This window comes from Bicyclus anynana, chromosome 16, assembly GCF_947172395.1.
Source record: "Bicyclus anynana chromosome 16, ilBicAnyn1.1, whole genome shotgun sequence".
Classification (NCBI taxonomy): Eukaryota; Metazoa; Arthropoda; class Insecta; order Lepidoptera; family Nymphalidae; genus Bicyclus; species Bicyclus anynana.
Window position 1 is genome coordinate 20,001 of NC_069098.1, and position 19,992 is coordinate 39,992.

Consider the following 19,992-nt stretch of genomic DNA (forward strand, 5'->3'; position numbering starts at 1 on the left):
AACCTAACCTAACCTAACCTAACCTAACCTAACCTAACCTAACCTAACCTAACCTAACCTAACCTAACCTAACCTAACCTAACCTAACCTAACCTAACCTAACCTAACCTAACCTAACCTAACCTAACCTAACCTAACCTAACCTAACCTAACCTAACCTAACCTAACCTAACCTAACCTAACCTAACCTAACCTAACCTAACCTAACCTAACCTAACCTAACCTAACCTAACCTAACCTAACCTAACCTAACCTAACCTAACCTAACCTAACCTAACCTAACCTAACCTAACCTAACCTAACCTAACCTAACCTAACCTAACCTAACCTAACCTAACCTAACCTAACCTAACCTAACCTAACCTAACCTAACCTAACCTAACCTAACCTAACCTAACCTAACCTAACCTAACCTAACCTAACCTAACCTAACCTAACCTAACCTAACCTAACCTAACCTAACCTAACCTAACCTAACCTAACCTAACCTAACCTAACCTAACCTAACCTAACCTAACCTAACCTAACCTAACCTAACCTAACCTAACCTAACCTAACCTAACCTAACCTAACCTAACCTAACCTAACCTAACCTAACCTAACCTAACCTAACCTAACCTAACCTAACCTAACCTAACCTAACCTAACCTAACCTAACCTAACCTAACCTAACCTAACCTAACCTAACCTAACCTAACCTAACCTAACCTAACCTAACCTAACCTAACCTAACCTAACCTAACCTAACCTAACCTAACCTAACCTAACCTAACCTAACCTAACCTAACCTAACCTAACCTAACCTAACCTAACCTAACCTAACCTAACCTAACCTAACCTAACCTAACCTAACCTAACCTAACCTAACCTAACCTAACCTAACCTAACCTAACCTAACCTAACCTAACCTAACCTAACCTAACCTAACCTAACCTAACCTAACCTAACCTAACCTAACCTAACCTAACCTAACCTAACCTAACCTAACCTAACCTAACCTAACCTAACCTAACCTAACCTAACCTAACCTAACCTAACCTAACCTAACCTAACCTAACCTAACCTAACCTAACCTAACCTAACCTAACCTAACCTAACCTAACCTAACCTAACCTAACCTAACCTAACCTAACCTAACCTAACCTAACCTAACCTAACCTAACCTAACCTAACCTAACCTAACCTAACCTAACCTAACCTAACCTAACCTAACCTAACCTAACCTAACCTAACCTAACCTAACCTAACCTAACCTAACCTAACCTAACCTAACCTAACCTAACCTAACCTAACCTAACCTAACCTAACCTAACCTAACCTAACCTAACCTAACCTAACCTAACCTAACCTAACCTAACCTAACCTAACCTAACCTAACCTAACCTAACCTAACCTAACCTAACCTAACCTAACCTAACCTAACCTAACCTAACCTAACCTAACCTAACCTAACCTAACCTAACCTAACCTAACCTAACCTAACCTAACCTAACCTAACCTAACCTAACCTAACCTAACCTAACCTAACCTAACCTAACCGATTGGTTTCTGTACCTTTCAGGTTCCGGGTTTTTCGCTTTTATTGTACCGATTTCGTCTCAAGTAGCTACGCCGCGCCGTTTGCGCGATCGTTCCTTGGTCTTTTCACGGTTTGCGAGCGTTTTGACGGCTAACCCAGATCGAAGAGTCGGCCTTTCTTGTGATATTTCATCACATTTAAGTCCGATCGTTTTGATCTTGGTGTTGGGCTGTGGCGCTCGTCGGCCCGCGTCTAACGCGCCCCCAAACTCGGCAATCGCTCCGGTGGTTCCCGAGATATTCGGCAAAAACTCGATTTTTCATATTGAAAAAGTGCACCTAAGCCCTCGAAAACCGTAATATACCATTGGTTTCTGTACCTTTCAGGTTCCGGGTTTTTCGCTTTTATTGTACCGATTTCGTCTCAAGTAGCTACGCCGCGCCGTTTGCGCGATCGTTCCTTGGTCTTTTCACGGTTTGCGAGCGTTTTGACGGCTAACCCAGATCGAAGAGTCGGCCTTTCTTGTGATATTTCATCACATTTAAGTCCGATCGTTTTGATCTTGGTGTTGGGCTGTGGCGCTCGTCGGCCCGCGTCTAACGCGCCCCCAAACTCGGCAATCGCTCCGGTGGTTCCCGAGATATTCGGCAAAAACTCGATTTTTCATATTGAAAAAGTGCACCTAAGCCCTCGAAAACCGTAATATACCATTGGTTTCTGTACCTTTCAGGTTCCGGGTTTTTCGCTTTTATTGTACCGATTTCGTCTCAAGTAGCTACGCCGCGCCGTTTGCGCGATCGTTCCTTGGTCTTTTCACGGTTTGCGAGCGTTTTGACGGCTAACCCAGATCGAAGAGTCGGCCTTTCTTGTGATATTTCATCACATTTAAGTCCGATCGTTTTGATCTTGGTGTTGGGCTGTGGCGCTCGTCGGCCCGCGTCTAACGCGCCCCCAAACTCGGCAATCGCTCCGGTGGTTCCCGAGATATTCGGCAAAAACTCGATTTCCGGGCCCTCCCGCCCGCCCTTATCTCTTATATGAGGGTGTAGGACATGAGCAATACCATAAAGAAAACCATTTTTCTATAACATTTTTATTCCTTTATTATAATAGTGTAGTCTTTTAGCTCATAATGTCGTCATCCGATGGCAATACTAATCTACCCCCCACCCCATCACCAGCTGCAGTAGTTGTGACTAATACAGAACTGCCTGCAAATGAAACCAGCACCTCTTCTGTGGCCCCTATATGCGAGACGGGGGTCACCGCTTCCCTGCCATCATCAGGCGCTCCACGTCGTGTGCTACGTGTCCCTCCCACACATCTGCCCCCTGACCTCCCGGCGACGGCGGCTGAGGTGAAAGATCTAGCCTCCTTGTCGAGAGTAGTGACGCTGCTCTCTATGATCACCATAAAAGCGACTCAGGAGGGCAAAAGCGTCACTGCCTCTAACAAGAGATTGATCATTGCGGCAGCTGCGGAGACACAGAAAGCGATGAATGCCTTCGAACGCCTTGCTCCAGCCGTCATGGCAGCAACAGAGACCGCCTCGAGTGATTCCACGTCTGCAGCCTTCGTTGCCGACGTTTCAATGCCGAATGGCACTTCCAACTCACCCGAGGAGCTCCGGTCGGAGCTCACTACCTGCATTAGCGAGGTCAGGAAGTTGCGTGCTGAACTTAGTACAGCCGGCTCGATTCTCTCTTCGGGTTCAAAGGTGTCTTATGCACAGATGGCTGGCCGACCTGCGTACAAGAGTGCGGGCATCCGACCTTCACCAAGAGCTACGGTCGCTGCAACGCCTTCGCCGCCACCGCCTCCGGTATCTTCGAGACCGGCACTCTTAATAACGACGAAGACTCCTGTTGGTACGCGACAAGAAACTGTAGAGGCCTTCCGAAAAAGTATCAGCTTCCGGGAAGCGAAATATGCTCCTGCTAAAGTGGCTCCTCTGTCTAAAAATAAGCTCAGAGTCGAATTTGACTCCCACCAGGACTGTGAAGATGCCCTTAGACGTCTGCAAAACTCACCTGCAGCACAGGTCACAGCGGAACATGTTAAGAAACTAAAGCCTATGTTCATACTCAAAGGCATTTCCAGCGACATGCCCGCGGAAGACCTGGTGGAAGTCATTTTGGGCCAAAATATGGAATTGGATAAGTTTACCGAACAGGACTTGACATTGAAGTTCAAAAGGAACAACAACAGAAACTCGAAACTGTACAATGCCGTTTTCGTTACCAGTCCGCAGTTGTTCAGAACTGTGGTGCAAATTGGAAGGCTACGTGTCGACCATCAACGCGTGCATGCAGAAGAGTTTTCTCCATTCCTGCAGTGTCACTCTTGTCTTCAATTTGGGCATACCAGCAAGAGGTGTACAGCTGAACTAAAACCCTGCGCTTACTGCGCCTCTGTTTCCCACGGCGATGACAGTCGTTGCCCGGCACAAGAGATCGATGGCCAGGGAGGCAACGCTGTGAAATGCTATAACTGCGAGAAAAACAACTCAAAATTCAATTTGACTAATAGCATCAATCATAAAGCTACATCTTTATCATGTCCCATACTACAAACAATGAAGAAGCGAACAGACAACAGAATCGATTATGGATCAGCGTAACTTAGTTAAATTATTACAGTGCAATATTAATCGGTCAAAAAATAGTCTACTGGAGTTTGTTCGCTACTTTATTTCAGGCGAACATTCAATAGCACTTGTGTCTGAGCCATATGTTGGCTCCATCAATTTGGTCAAAAATATCCCCGGAATCCGTATTTATCAGTTCCCTAGTCCCGCGGGTAGGGTCAAAGCCTGCATCTTTGTCAAAGAGGGAGTAAATAATTTCACAACCTTGGGTTTCTCGCAGTTTTCCTCAACCAACTTAGCCGTGATACAGCTCCGCGTCGGTTTTTCGACAATGTTTTTAGCTTCAGTGTATTTAGAACCTGACAACGACAGCTGCGGAACACTTGATCAGCTTGACGACTTTCTAGGTAGCATCGGGGACTCTCGTTGTGTCGTGGGGGGTGACTTCAATGGTTGGCACCCAATCTGGGGCAGCGAGAGGGCTAATGCTCGCGGAAACGTTGTCACCGACATGGCTTTTGGACGCGATTACTACTTTTGCAACACGGGTCACGTCCCAACTTTCGAAACTGTAACGCATGGTCAGTACTGCTCTACAATCATTGACCTGACAATGGCCTCGGCATCAGCTTTTGATTTGGTCTCTGACTGGAAGGTCAATCTTGAGGCCTGCCAAACTTCACCACACAACGCGATAGATTTTTCTTTAGATATATCTGGCGATAAGCATTGTGGTGTAGCAGATAATACTTCAACTTACAGGTACAAAAGCCGCAAGGCTAACTGGGCTAGCTTCAAGGCTGAACTTCATACTATCATGACAACATCTGATATTCTTGATACTGAGATATCAAACCTTACCGCAGAAGAGTTAGAGCTCTTTATTGGCAGAATAACAGAGACTATCCATGCTGCTTGTCTGGTTTCCATGCCGGTTAAGAGATCAGGCGGCCGTTCAAAACCTCCTTGGTGGACTGACCAGTTAGAATTGCGCAAAACCGAAGTCATTGAACTTCACCACAAACTTCATGCTGCAAAACGTAGAAACTCCGATGAAGTAGGTCAAATCGCCGAAGATCTTTTAAATTTACGTAAACTCTATGCGCAAGAACTGAGGGAAGCTTCAACATCAGACTTTCGTGAATTTTGTAATCTTCAGACAAGAGAAAATGTGTGGACACTTACTAATAGACTTTTGAAAGACACGAATCCACGACGCCCTCCAACTACTTTTAAGGTAGGAAACGACCACACCACTGATGCTAGACAGACTGCCAAAATATTACTGGACAACTTCTATCCCGACGACACTCCCGACAGCTCTACTCAGCACTCGTACTTGAGAAGTCACGAGCATGATAAACCTGACTCTTCTGACGAGCCTCCTTTCGCTGTCCAGGAGGTGCTGGAACTGCTAAAAACAATGAATCCGAAGAAGGCGCCTGGTATGGATGGCCTGACTTCAGATATATGCACACAGTTCTCTCTTGCATACCCCAAAGTCATAACAGATATCGCCAACAGATGCTTACAGTTGCAGCACTTTCCTCGGCAGTGGAAACAGGCTTATGTCAAAATCATTCCCAAGCCTGGCAAAACGGATTACACCGCTCTCGCTTCTCACAGACCGATTGGACTTATACCAGTTTTTGGAAAAATGCTGGAGAAGCTTTTTATTAAGAGGGTGACATTTGTTTCTGCCAGGGACGGTAAACTAAATAACCGACAGTTCGGTTTCAAGGATCAGACTAACACCACAGCAGCAATAACTACAGCTCTTGATGTCATCCGATCAGCTAAGCTGAGGCACGAATATGTGATAGCCGTTTCGCTTGACATCAAAGCGGCATTTGATAACGCTTGGTGGCCCGCTCTGTTTGCTGGACTTAGGCGTATCGGTTGTGCGAAAAACATATTCGGCTTAATAAAGAGCTATGTTCAGGATCGAGAAGTCGTTCTAGACTATGCGAATGAGCGTGTCACCAAGGCACTGTCTAAGGGCTGCATACAGGGCTCTGCCTGTGGTCCCACTATGTGGAATATTGTCTTGGATGAACTTCTTCAGATGTCTCTGCCAGACGGTTGTCACATCCAAGCATTTGCAGACGATGTTTTGCTCGTTACCCACAACAGTAGCGTCTATGACCTTCAGGAGATGACAAATAATGCGCTACAAAAAATTGTTGAATGGGGAGAGAGTGTTAAGTTAACATTTAGCCCCTCCAAGACTCAACTTATAGCATTCACACCTAAAGCCAAGGAGGCTGTCATCAAAATAGAAAGCTTACGTCTACCTTTTGTTAACGAAATCAAGCTCTTGGGGGTCATGGTTGATGAGAAACTACTGTTTAACAGCCACGTTGAATATATCATCAAAAAGGCCACGCGCATATTCAGCAGACTATGTCTCTACTCTAGACCCACTTGGGGTGCACATCCAGAAAACGTGAGGACCATCTACTTACACGTCATAGAGCCTATTGTCACATATGCTGCTGGCGTATGGGGACAGGCAGCTCTGAAGGAGGGAATTCAACGTAGGCTGCTGAGCATGCAGCGTGGCTTTGCCATCAAAATAACTCGAGCATTCAAGACGATTTCCACTACAGCAGCTATTGCATTAGCAGGACTCACCCCTCTCGATCTAAAGGTCAGAGAGGTACATTCTCTAGAACAAATCAGACTCACAGGGATTACACAACTATTACCTGATGATATAATGCTTGAACGACCAACACCATCACATCAGCTTTTACATCCTTCTAGTAGAGTCTCTCTCGCTCATCTGGACCCTTCTGTACTTACTTCGCAACACTCTTTATCAGAACACACACCTGAATCTATTAATATCTACACTGATGGCAGCAAGTTGGAGGACTCGTCGGTTGGAGCTGCTTTTGTCGTCTACAGACTTGACCGACAGATTGCCACCAAGAAATTCAAACTTCACTCCTCTTGTTCGGTCTTTCAAGCAGAACTATTTGCAATTTATAAATCCTGTTCGTGGGCTCACTCTGAATATCCAAACTCACGTCTTTCCATATTCACCGATTCACAAGCCGCTTTAAAAGCATTACAAGATCGCAGTAACACTAATCCGTTAGTTTCCAAAACACACAAGCTCATACAGGCACGCTCAAACCCTACACACATCACCTGGGTCAAGAGCCACGTTGGTATCGAGGGAAATGAGGCGGCCGATTCTGCTGCGAAACATGCGGCTACTCTGCACTCGGCTCCTTCATATAGTCTCTTCCCCATTAGTTATGTAAAACAAAAACTACGCACAGAACATCACAGGATTTGGCAATCACGTTATGAGACCTCCTCACAAGGCAGACATACAATCTCACTATTACCGAAACTGACTGACATCTCCAAGCTCCGTAAAATGATAAAGACATCTTTTCATCTTACACAGTTTCTTACTGGTCATAGTTATTGCAAAGATTACTTATACCGTTTTAAAATCACAGAAGATAACCTCTGTCCTTGTGATGGACTTACCGTACAAACATTCCAACATCTACTAGAAGACTGCCCTAGATTCTTTGCAAAACGATTAGATCATATATTTTTGTGCGAAAATGTCAAAGTTTCGCCTTTTAACATTCTTGACTTGACTCGAAAAGTTTCAGCTATTGAATCGTTTGACCAGTTTGTACAACACGTTGTTGCAAATCTCAAATCATTTAATGGTACCTAATGTTTAAATTATATATAAAAATACAAAATTTCTACTTAAACTTAATATTTAGAGTATTTATATGGCTATGTATTTATAAAAATTATTTATTTATTTATATTATATATTCGTAATACGCACTTGTATTAAAAGAAACACTTTTGATCGAACAATGTATCAAATAGCACTGTCCGAATCAAAAGTCAATTCAGCTCTCGACTCTAAAATGCCTTTTGTAAATAAATAAATATTATCACGCAACTGTTAACCAACATATTTTAATAAAAAAAAAAAAAAAAAAAAAAAAAAAAAACCTAACCTAACCTAACCTAACCTAACCTAACCTAACCTAACCTAACCTAACCTAACCTAACCTAACCTAACCTAACCTAACCTAACCTAACCTAACCTAACCTAACCTAACCTAACCTAACCTAACCTAACCTAACCTAACCTAACCTAACCTAACCTAACCTAACCTAACCTAACCTAACCTAACCTAACCTAACCTAACCTAACCTAACCTAACCATCGGTTCCTGAACCTTTCAAGTTCCCGGTTTTTCGCTTCTATTGCACCGATTTCGTCTCCAGTAGCTACGCCGCGCCGTTTGCGCGGTCGTTCTTTGGTCTTTGCGCGGTTTGCGAGCGTTTTGACGGCTAACCCAGATCGAAGAGTCGGTCTTTTTTGAGATATTTCATCCCACCGAAGTCCGATCGTTTTGATCTTGGTGTTGAACTGTGGCGCTCGCCGGCCCGCGTCTAACGCGCCCCCAAACTCGGCAATCGCTCCAGCGGTTCCCGAGATATTCGTCAAAAACTCGATTTTTAGTATCGAAAAAGTTCACCTAACCCCTGTTTTACCGTAGTATACCATCGGTTCCTGAACCTTTCAAGTTCCCGGTTTTTCGCTTCTATTGCACCGATTTCGTCTCCAGTAGCTACGCCGCGCCGTTTGCGCGGTCGTTCTTTGGTCTTTGCGCGGTTTGCGAGCGTTTTGACGGCTAACCCAGATCGAAGAGTCGGTCTTTTTTGAGATATTTCATCCCACCGAAGTCCGATCGTTTTGATCTTGGTGTTGAACTGTGGCGCTCGCCGGCCCGCGTCTAACGCGCCCCCAAACTCGGCAATCGCTCCAGCGGTTCCCGAGATATTCGTCAAAAACTCGATTTTTAGTATCGAAAAAGTTCACCTAACCCCTGTTTTACCGTAGTATACCATCGGTTCCTGAACCTTTCAAGTTCCCGGTTTTTCGCTTCTATTGCACCGATTTCGTCTCCAGTAGCTACGCCGCGCCGTTTGCGCGGTCGTTCTTTGGTCTTTGCGCGGTTTGCGAGCGTTTTGACGGCTAACCCAGATCGAAGAGTCGGTCTTTTTTGAGATATTTCATCCCACCGAAGTCCGATCGTTTTGATCTTGGTGTTGAACTGTGGCGCTCGCCGGCCCGCGTCTAACGCGCCCCCAAACTCGGCAATCGCTCCAGCGGTTCCCGAGATATTCGTCAAAAACTCGATTTCCGGGCCCTCCCACCACGCCCTTTTCTCTTATATGAGGGTGTAGGGCATGAGCAATACCTTAAAGAGAACCCTTTCTCATAATATTTTTATTTCTTTATTCTATGTGTGTAGTCTTTTAGGTCATAATGTCGTCGTCTGATGGCAATACAAATCTACCCCCCACCCTACCCCCAGCTACTGTACTGGTGACAAATACAGAACTGCTTGTAAACGAAACCAGCACCTCTTCTGTAGCCCCGATATGTGAGACGGGGGTCCAACTGACTTCTTCACAGGGCGCACCGCGACGTAATCAACGCGTACCCCCCTCTTATCTGCCCCCTGACCTTCCAGCGACAGCTGCCGAAGTCAAAGACTTGGGCTCTTTAGTTAGGGTGGTAAACTTATTATCATCCATCTCCACTAAAGCTATTCAGGAGGGACGCAGTGTCACCGCCTCCAACAAAAGACTTGTTATCCTCGCGATCGACGAAACGCGTAAGGCCATTGCAAAATATGAACAATTGGTGTCAGACAATACAACGACATCTTTGACACCCCCTGGCCCTTCGCAGTCTCTTAACTCAACTTGTCCACCCCCCAATCCCATAGGCAGCTTAACTGCTACTACTTGTATATCTCCAAGTGACGACCTTAGGAAGGAACTGAATACATGTATTAAAGAGGTCAGAAAGTTGCGCGGTGATCTCGCTTCAGCAAACGCTACTGTTCTCTCCCCCTCGTACACTACTACGCTATCGTATGCGCAAATGGCGAAACGCAAGAACGTACAACTCCAGTGCAGAGACAACAATACTGCGATGCAGCCACACTCACAGCCAATACCCCCTTCAACGAAACCAGCTTTAGTAATATCGACTAAGAATCCTGTAGGCACGCGGCAAGAAGCAGTCGAAGCCTTTAGGAAGAGCATAAGTTTCCGGGAGGCCAAATACGCGCCTTCTAAAGTGACCCCACTTTCAAAAAATAAACTTCGAGTCGAATTTGACTCGCCTCAAGACTGCGACGATGCCTTAAGGCGATTACGCAACTCATCGTCGGCTCAAGTCACGGCGGAACCGGTCAAAAAACTCAAGCCAATGATTATCCTCAAGGGCATTTCTGAGGACTTGCCTGTGGAGGATTTAGTGGAGGTCATCCTAGAACAAAATGTTGAATTAGAGAAGTGTACTAAAGACGAAATGTCCCTTAAATTTAAACGCAACAATCGAAACAGCAAATTATACAACGCCGTTTTCGTGGTTAGTCCGCAGCTGTTCCGAGCTGCGATGCCTCTGGGCAGAATTCGCGTGGACCACCAAAGAGTCCACGTGGAAGAGTTCTCTCCATTTTTACAATGCCACAAGTGTCTGCAGTTTGGACACGTAAATAAGCACTGCAGGTCGGAGCAAACGCGCTGCGCTCACTGCGCAGATACCACACACATTGCAGCTGATTGTCCTACCAAGGAAGACAAACATGTGCCCCCTAAATGCTTTAACTGTTCGACTCACAATTCTAAATTTCCAAATAAACTTAACGTTGTGCACTTGGCTACCTCACTCGTCTGTCCTATTTTACGCAACATCAGAGATAAAGTAAATGACACAATCGATTATGGATCTACACAATAAACTGCATATTATACAGTGCAACACTGACAGATCACATCACAGCTTCAACGAATTTATAACATACTTCATTTCTAGTAAACACACAATAGCATTCATATCCGAGCCATACACAGGGGCCCGCAACGAAGTCAAAGCCTCACAAGGTCTAAATATTTATCAATTCCCCAGCAAAGGACGAGTAAAAGCTTGCATCATCACCAAACCCACTGTACCCTGCATCGGCCTATCACAGTTTTCTTCTCCTAACCTGTGTGTAGTTCGGGTGCAGACAGGACACAAACACATTCATCTCGCATCTACGTATATAGAACCTGATAATGACACCCACGACTCACTCAAACTTATAGACAATTTCCTTATACATACTTCCGACACTCATTGCATTCTTGGCGGGGACTTTAATGGATGGCATGCTCTATGGGGGAGCCCTACCTCAAATCGACGCGGATGCGACGTAGTTGACATGGCTCATGCTGCAGATCTATTTGTATGCAATGTTGGCGACACGCCCACCTTCGAAACGGTTACGCATGGCCGTGAGCGCTCCTCCATCATAGATTTAACGTTTGCATCAGCTGCTATACACCATCATATAACGGAATGGCAAGTTAACATCGATGCATGCCCTTCTTCGAAGCACAATGCGGTTGACTTCACATATACACATACTCACTCCCACACACAAACACAACGTTTTACAAACACATCCACCTACCGATACAAAAGCAACAAAGCACAATGGGCGGTCTTTAAAAGTTCCCTTCACACTCAATTCACAAATAATAACATACTTGATGTAGACATAAACACACTCGACAACCAACAACTGGAAAATTTCATCGACACAATCACAGACACAATACACGTAGCCTGCGAGGAATCTATGCCCATCAAATCTCCTGGTCATAAATGCACACCGCTATGGTGGTCTGAATTGTTAGAGAACCGTAAGAAAGAGGTGATTCACGCACATCGTCAGCTGCATCTAGCTAAAAAACGCGGCGAACCAACTGACACCTTGGCCACTGCGCTTCGATCTCTTAAAGCTACATATGCCGAAGATCTCAAGAGTGCTTCAACATCAGGGTTTAAAGACTTCTGTCAATTGCAGACGAAGGAGAATGTTTGGTCGTTAACAAACCGTCTACTCAAAGATAGTGCACCACGACGCCCTCCCGCCACTCTTAAAATCGACGGCGCATATACTACTAATACTCAGGACACTGCTAGGGCATTACTCAATCACTTTTACCCCGATGACATCCCAGACTCGGAATCCAGACATCATGACTTGAGAGCCCACTTTAATGACCTCCCTGAAACCTTTGACGACTCCCTTTTCACTTCAGAGGAAGTTTTGGAGATTCTCAAAAATATGAATCCAAAGCGCGCACCAGGACTCGATGGTCTCACAGCAGACATATGTTTGGAGTTCTCTTTGTCTTACCCCAGGCTAATCACAGATATCTTGAACCGTTGCCTTGTTCTTCAGCACTTTCCTCGGAGGTGGAAAGAGGCATACGTTAAAATCATTCCCAAACCCAATAAAACTGACCACACTGAACTTAACTCATACAGACCCATCGGCCTGTTGCCTGTTTTTGGTAAGCTCCTGGAAAAGCTCTTTATTGGTAGGGTAACGCACGCTGCAGACAGAGTCGGGAAGCTTAACGACAGGCAGTACGGTTTTCGTCCACAGACTAATACTACGGCTGCTATCAGTGATGCTATTAGAACCATTCAACAGGATAAGGCCAATAAACAAATGACAATAGCTATCTCACTTGACATTAAATCTGCCTTTGATAACGCCTGGTGGCCAGCACTGTTCCATAGACTTAGACAGATTGACTGCCCCAGTAATATTTACAGGCTTATTCACCAATACACTCAGGGCAGAACAGTCACACTAGATTATGCTGGCTCCAGGGTTTCAAAGGTTATGACTAAAGGATGTATACAGGGGTCAGCATGTGGCCCAATCCTCTGGAACGTCGTACTTGATGAGCTCCTGGAGATGGATCTTCCTCCGGGCTGTCGTATCCAAGCTTTTGCGGATGATGTTCTTCTCATCGTTTCTCGCGACAGCATACCGGATCTGCAGGACACTGCGAACCTCGTATTACAGAGAATAGTAAGTTGGGGCCAAGGGGTTAAGCTCACCTTCAGTCCGACGAAAACCCAGGCTATCGCGTTTAGTAAGAAAGCCAAAACCGCAATCATTACACTTGACGGACACACATTACACTTCCAGAGTGATATAAAACTCCTTGGTGTCATTTTGGACGACAAACTACTTTTTAATAAACACGCACATTACGTAATCACTAAAGCCACGCACATATTTAATAAATTATCACAATATTGTCGGCCTACTTGGGGAGCTCACCCAGAAAATATACGCACACTATATTTACATGTAATCGAACCAATCATCACGTACGCTGCCGGTGTTTGGGGACACGCAGCGAAGAAGAAATGCATAAAAAAGCGGCTTCTGAGTATGCAACGTGGCTTTGCTTTGAGAGCACTCAGAAGCTTTCGCACTGTTTCAACCTCTGCCGCTTTGGCTTTGGCGCAATTCATTCCAATTGACTTAAAAATTCGAGAAGTCCACCTAATAGAAAATACTAGACTCACTGGCGTTACCGATTTCCTTCCCGATGATGTAACACTCGAAAAGCCCACTCACCCTCGCTTCTTATTACATCCAGCGCAGCGTCTCACATTCAAACCCAAATCGCTAGAAGACCAGCATGAGGTGGAACAGTTCAGCATTCATCTTCCTCCTGGCACGCATCATATTTTTACTGATGGAAGCAAGCAGGATGACAACACAGTTGGAGCGGCTTTCGTTGGCTACTGCCGAGGACATGTCGTCGGTAGGGGCAAATTTAAGCTGCACAACTGTTGTTCGGTTTTTCAAGCCGAGCTGTTGGCTGTCCTGCAAGCTTGCAAATGGACTTCCGAACGAAACAACATTCACACAATGATCTACTCTGATTCCAAATCTGCCATCCAAGCCATCCAGGATCGCAGTAATACGCACCCCCTAGTTGCTGAAATACACAGAACAGTACATGTGACCCCTGGTCTCATACAATTTGCTTGGGTTCGGAGTCACGTGGGTATTGAGGGCAACGAAGCAGCTGACAATGCTGCCAAACATGCTGCGAGACTTCACACTTCACCTACGTACACCAAATTTCCAATGTCATTCGTCAAACTAAAAATAAGACAGGAACATTTTAAAATATGGCAGAATAGATATCAAAGTGAGGAACAGGGACAGCACACAAAGCGGCAACTCCCCTTACTTACAGACATCCGAGCACTTTTTAAACTCACACCCATCACATTTACACTCACCCAAACATTAACAGGACATGCGTACCACAAACACTATTTACACAAATTTAAAATCACCGAAAATGACACATGTCCCTGCGACGGCATTACGTCACAAACACTGGAACATTTATATCAAGACTGTCCACGGTTTGGCGCTATTCGACTCGACCACGAGATTCTCTGTGAGAACCTCAGAGTATCGCCTTACAACCTAAAATCTGTAATGAAAAAGAGAAGTTCATTAGAATCTTACATAAATGTAACGCATTACATTCTGATGAACTTAAAGAAATTCAATAACACTTAGTTTTATCATTCGTTTAAGTTCAACTACATAGTTTTTGTAACTCTTAGTTAAATTACGTAATTACCTTATCCAATTATTAGTTGTAAGTGTATTTAATTTAATTAATAACTTCTATAGAATACCAAAATAAAAAAAAATAAAAAAAAAAAAAATATATATATATATATATATATATATATATACATATATAGTCTTTAAATGATGCTGTATATAGCTTATGTTTTCTCTTTTGTCTCATGTTTCAATCTCTTAATACATACATGGCACTAAAAAATGTACATTTTAAAATAACATTGTGGAACGAAAGATGTATCCAATCGCAGACCTCTGCCCACGATGAATAATACCTTTGGCTTACATAGATTTAATGCGAATAAACCATTTTACCACTGTGTACAAACATAATAAAAAAAAAAAAAAAAAAAAAAAAAACCTAACCTAACCTAACCTAACCTAACCTAACCTAACCTAACCTAACCTAACCTAACCTAACCTAACCTAACCTAACCTAACCTAACCTAACCTAACCTAACCTAACCTAACCTAACCTAACCTAACCTAACCTAACCTAACCTAACCTAACCTAACCTAACCTAACCTAACCTAACCTAACCTAACCTAACCTAACCTAACCTAACCTAACCTAACCTAACCTAACCTAACCTAACCTAACCTAACCTAACCTAACCTAACCTAACCTAACCTAACCTAACCTAACCTAACCTAACCTAACCTAACCTAACCTAACCTAACCTAACCTAACCTAACCTAACCTAACCTAACCTAACCTAACCTAACCTAACCTAACCTAACCGAATATAATTGACGTTGGGAGTCTTTACACCTCCTGACAAATAAGTCCTTGAAAATAGGTTAGGTTTAAATACTGACTGTAGGAGGAATCTTACACAGCCCACATTCATACACTTCCCAAAATATTACATAGAAATTAAAACAACATTTTAATCCCACAGCTCTTAAGATGCTAGCAAAAGCTAAACCTGAAACGACAAAACCGAACCACGTATCAAATACAAGCACCAAACATTCAGAAACGGATGCTCCTCGTAAGAGACTTACCGTTAAAAACAAGGAGAACACATCCTTTGCGATGATGGCGTCAGAGTGTTGCCCGGAGGAGCTGGCAAGCGTAGCAAACAAACTCTTCCAAGAAGCGAAGCTGCAGCTGGAGCAATCTGGAAATATAAAATCAATAATTAAAGAAACAGTAATAGATTGTCTTAGTGGTCTCTACACAGTAGCTCTAAGGCTCAGTCAAGGACCGCAGCCCACAAATACCCATATAAACTCTGACTGTAATCTTTCCAAGGATGTGCTTAAGGAAGTAAAAGAACAAAAAGACTTAATGGTAGCGACTCAACAAGATATGGACGCCATCAAGAAACAGATAGACAAACTACATGACAGTATTAATCGTAACAAAGTGACTGATGGCATCACATATGCAGCAATAGCCGCAGCCAATGCTACAACAAAAAGCGGAATACTGCAATCTCCGCCTGTTCACTCTGTGCTGGTGTCTTCAGTAGACGCTCATGATACCAGCGAAGACGTAATCAGTAAAATACGTACAGCCGTTAGCGCCAAGACATCGGGTATCAGAGTGGATAGGCTAAGAAAAGCTAAGGAGGGTAAAGTAGTGCTGGGCTGCCAATCACGAGAAGAACTAGCCAAAGTGGCAGAACGGCTCAGGACTGGCAACCCAACGCTACTCATAGAAGAAAAGGAAAATAAAGACCCGCTGGTAATTTTAACAAATGTTCTAAACTTCAATACTGATGAAGATATAATGGGGGCTCTTGAAAAACAAAATGAGCATTTATTGGGGGGGATACCGAAGGATGAATATAGGATAAGCGTGCGATATCGTAGAAAAGCAAGAAACCCACTAGAAAACCATGTGGTCCTTCAAGTATCGCCCCTAGTGTGGAAGAACCTTACGACAGCAGGCAGAGTGCATATTGATTTGCAAAGGGTAAAGGTTGAAGACCAATCCCCACTGATGACCTGCTCCAGGTGTCTTGGTTACGGGCACGGACGTAGAAATTGCACAGAAACAGTCGACACCTGTAGCCACTGCGCAGGTCCACACTTGCGCAGTGAGTGTCCTGCATGGCGGGCTGGAGACCGTCCCGTATGTCGCAATTGTCAGAGTAGCCAACTCGACCGGACCGATCACAATAGTTTTGATAAAAATTGCCCGGTCCGAAAAAAGTGGGATGCTCTGGCAAGAGCGAAAGTAGCATATTGCTAAGGGCGCCCCAAGCGATATTCAAGATAGCACACAAACTGGAAATAAGAATAATCGGCTGTACAAAGTCATTCAAGCAAATATACAGCGAAAGAAATTGGCTTTATCAGAGTTGTTAAATGAATCCCAGAACAGAAAGATCGCAATTGCTATTATACAGGAACCGTACGTGGGAGCTGAAAACGAGGTAACCCAATCCGTGGGATTCCGAGTAATTCAAAAAAACAATAACAGATCAAAACGCATCAAATCTGCCATAATCGTGTTGGATAATCAAATCACAATCACCGAACATCCCAACCTTACCACTGAAAACATAGCCGTAGCAACACTGGAGACAAATACCTGGAAGATTGGGGTTATATCAGCTTACTTAGAAGATTATCTACCTATGGAACCGTACCTAATACAAATAAAGAAGGCCATGGAAACACTGGATACCAATAAAATAATTTTGGGAGGTGACATGAATGCTTGGAGCCCCTGGTGGGGCAGTATAAGCGAAGACCATAGGGGAGAAGAATTCTCTGGGTTCATAGAAGAAATGAATATGCACATACTGAACGAAGGCACTACTCCGACATTCTATACCATTCGAAACAATAAAGAATACAAGAGCAGAGTCGACATCACAGCTTGTACACATAATATGATGGGAATAGTATGTGATTGGGAAGTCGATGTGGGGGTCACAACGTCAGACCACAACGCAGTCACCTTTTCCTTAGTTCTTCAATCACCAACTGAAAATAGATCAATAAAATCGACAAGAAAATATAAAACAAATAAAGTAAACTGGGACAACTTCAAAGAACAATTTCAACTGGAACTTAATAATAGGAAAATAAACAAAACAAAAATTGTAAATATAAAAACAGAATGTGAATTAGAACAGACAATAGAACAGTTTACAGAATGTTTAAAAGGAACATGTGACAACATAATACCGATGATAAAATGGAACCCAAAACTAAAACTTCCGTGGTTAACAAAGCACATCGAAGCACTAAGGAAACAGATGATCACCAAAAAACGTAGGATCTCTTATGCAGCACAAAGAAGAAAACAACATGTGATTGAGGAGTACTTGAGCGCTAAACAAAATTATGAAATTGAAGCAGCTAAAGCTCAAACAACTAGTTGGAAGCAATATTGTAAAGCCCAGACAAGAGAAAGTTTTTGGGATGGCATCTACCGAGTAATCCGTGCGTCAAGCAAAAGATACGAGGATCTCCCACTTATCCACGATGGCAAAGTCCTAAGCGCAGAAGAATCTGTTAGACTGCTGGCTAAAACCTTCTTTCCTGAGGATACAGAGTCAGTTGATAACGTAGAACACCAAGAAATTAGACTCCGTGCCAGAAGTAGTGATAATAATATTGAAGGAGATAAACAGGACAGACCGTTCACTGGCGAAGAACTAGAGCTAGTTATAGATTCTTTTAGTCCAAAAAAAGCGCCGGGGAGCGATGGCTTTACAGCTGACATCTGTGCTGAAGCCATCCGGGCAAGTGGAGCCGTGTTTCTGGAGGTCATGAATAAATGTCTAGAACTATCATATTTCCCGAGAATATGGAAGCAAGCAACTGTCATAGTTTTGCGTAAGCCACAAAAAACAGATTACAGCCAAGCAAAATCATACAGGCCGATTGGATTGCTTCCAATTCTCGGAAAAATACTAGAAAAATTAATGGTCAGAAGGACAAGGTGGCATATAATGCATAAATCGAACCCCAGGCAATACGGCTTCACTCCCCAACGTAGCACCGAAGACTCCCTCTATGATCTCATACAACATATAAAGCATAACAACAATAAAAAGCTAATAAACATAGTGGTATCACTAGACATAGAGGGAGCCTTCGACAGTGCTTGGTGGCCTGCCATAAGATGTCAGCTCATGGATAAAAAGTGCCCCCAAAACTTAAGGAAGCTCGTGTCCAGCTATCTGAAAGATAGAAAGGTATTAGTTCGATACGCTGACAGGGAATTCATAACAAATACCACCAAGGGATGTATACAGGGTTCAATAGCTGGACCTACCTTCTGGAATGTCTTACTAGATCCGCTTTTAGATGAAGTGGAGAAACTCGGCATTCACTGCCAAGCATTCGCGGATGATATTGTTCTGGTGTTCTCTGGAAAATCTGTAGAAAAATTAGAAACACAGGCTGCACTGGTGCTCAACCATGTGTACGAGTGGGGCGTGAGGAACAAACTAAAGTTTGCGCCTCATAAGACGCAAGCAATGATAATAACAAATAAACTAAAATACGACACCCCACACGTACGCATGGAGAGCACCACGATTAAACTAGTAGATGAAATTAAAATTCTGGGGTTAATAATAGATAAAAAACTTACCTTTAATAGTCACATAAAACACATCTGCCGGAAAGCTCTAAATATATACAAACCTTTGGCACGCTCAGCAAAAATTAAATGGGGACTAAATGCAGAGATCATCAGAACAATATACGTATCAGTCATTGAACCAATTATCCTGTATGCATCCAGTGTCTGGGCACCAGCTGCTGAGAAAATCATGTCGCGGAAATCATTGGACTCCGTTCAACGAGGCTTTGCACAAAAAATATGCAAAACATATAGGACAGTCTCTCTTAACGCAGCATTAACCCTGTCAGGACTAATACCACTGGACCTACGAGTAAAAGAAAACGCGCGCTTATATGAAGCAAAACGTGGGAAGCCTCAAGACTTCATTAGAGAAGATAGAAATATAGAAAATAAAATATGTTACCTTAATGCTCCACATCCCGCGGAAGAAGAGACCTTTAAGTTTGAATGTCTTGAAAATCAGCAGCAAGATTACAACCTGGAAAATAAAGCAGATGCGCTGGAGATGTTTACTGATGGAAGTAAAATAAATGGCAAAGTAGGCGCCGCCTTGACGGTGTGGAAGGATGGAGTCGAAACTTTTTATAAAAAGTTTAGACTCGAATCTTACTGCACAGTCTTCCAGGCTGAAATGTATGCGCTCTACCGTGCCTCTGATATTGCCATGAAAAACGTAGAAACATCAGTAAACATCTACAGCGACTCAAAATCCTCTTTAGAACTCATAATAAGACCGAATACTTACCACCCACTTGCTTTCGCCATACGGCAGAACCTAAGAGAA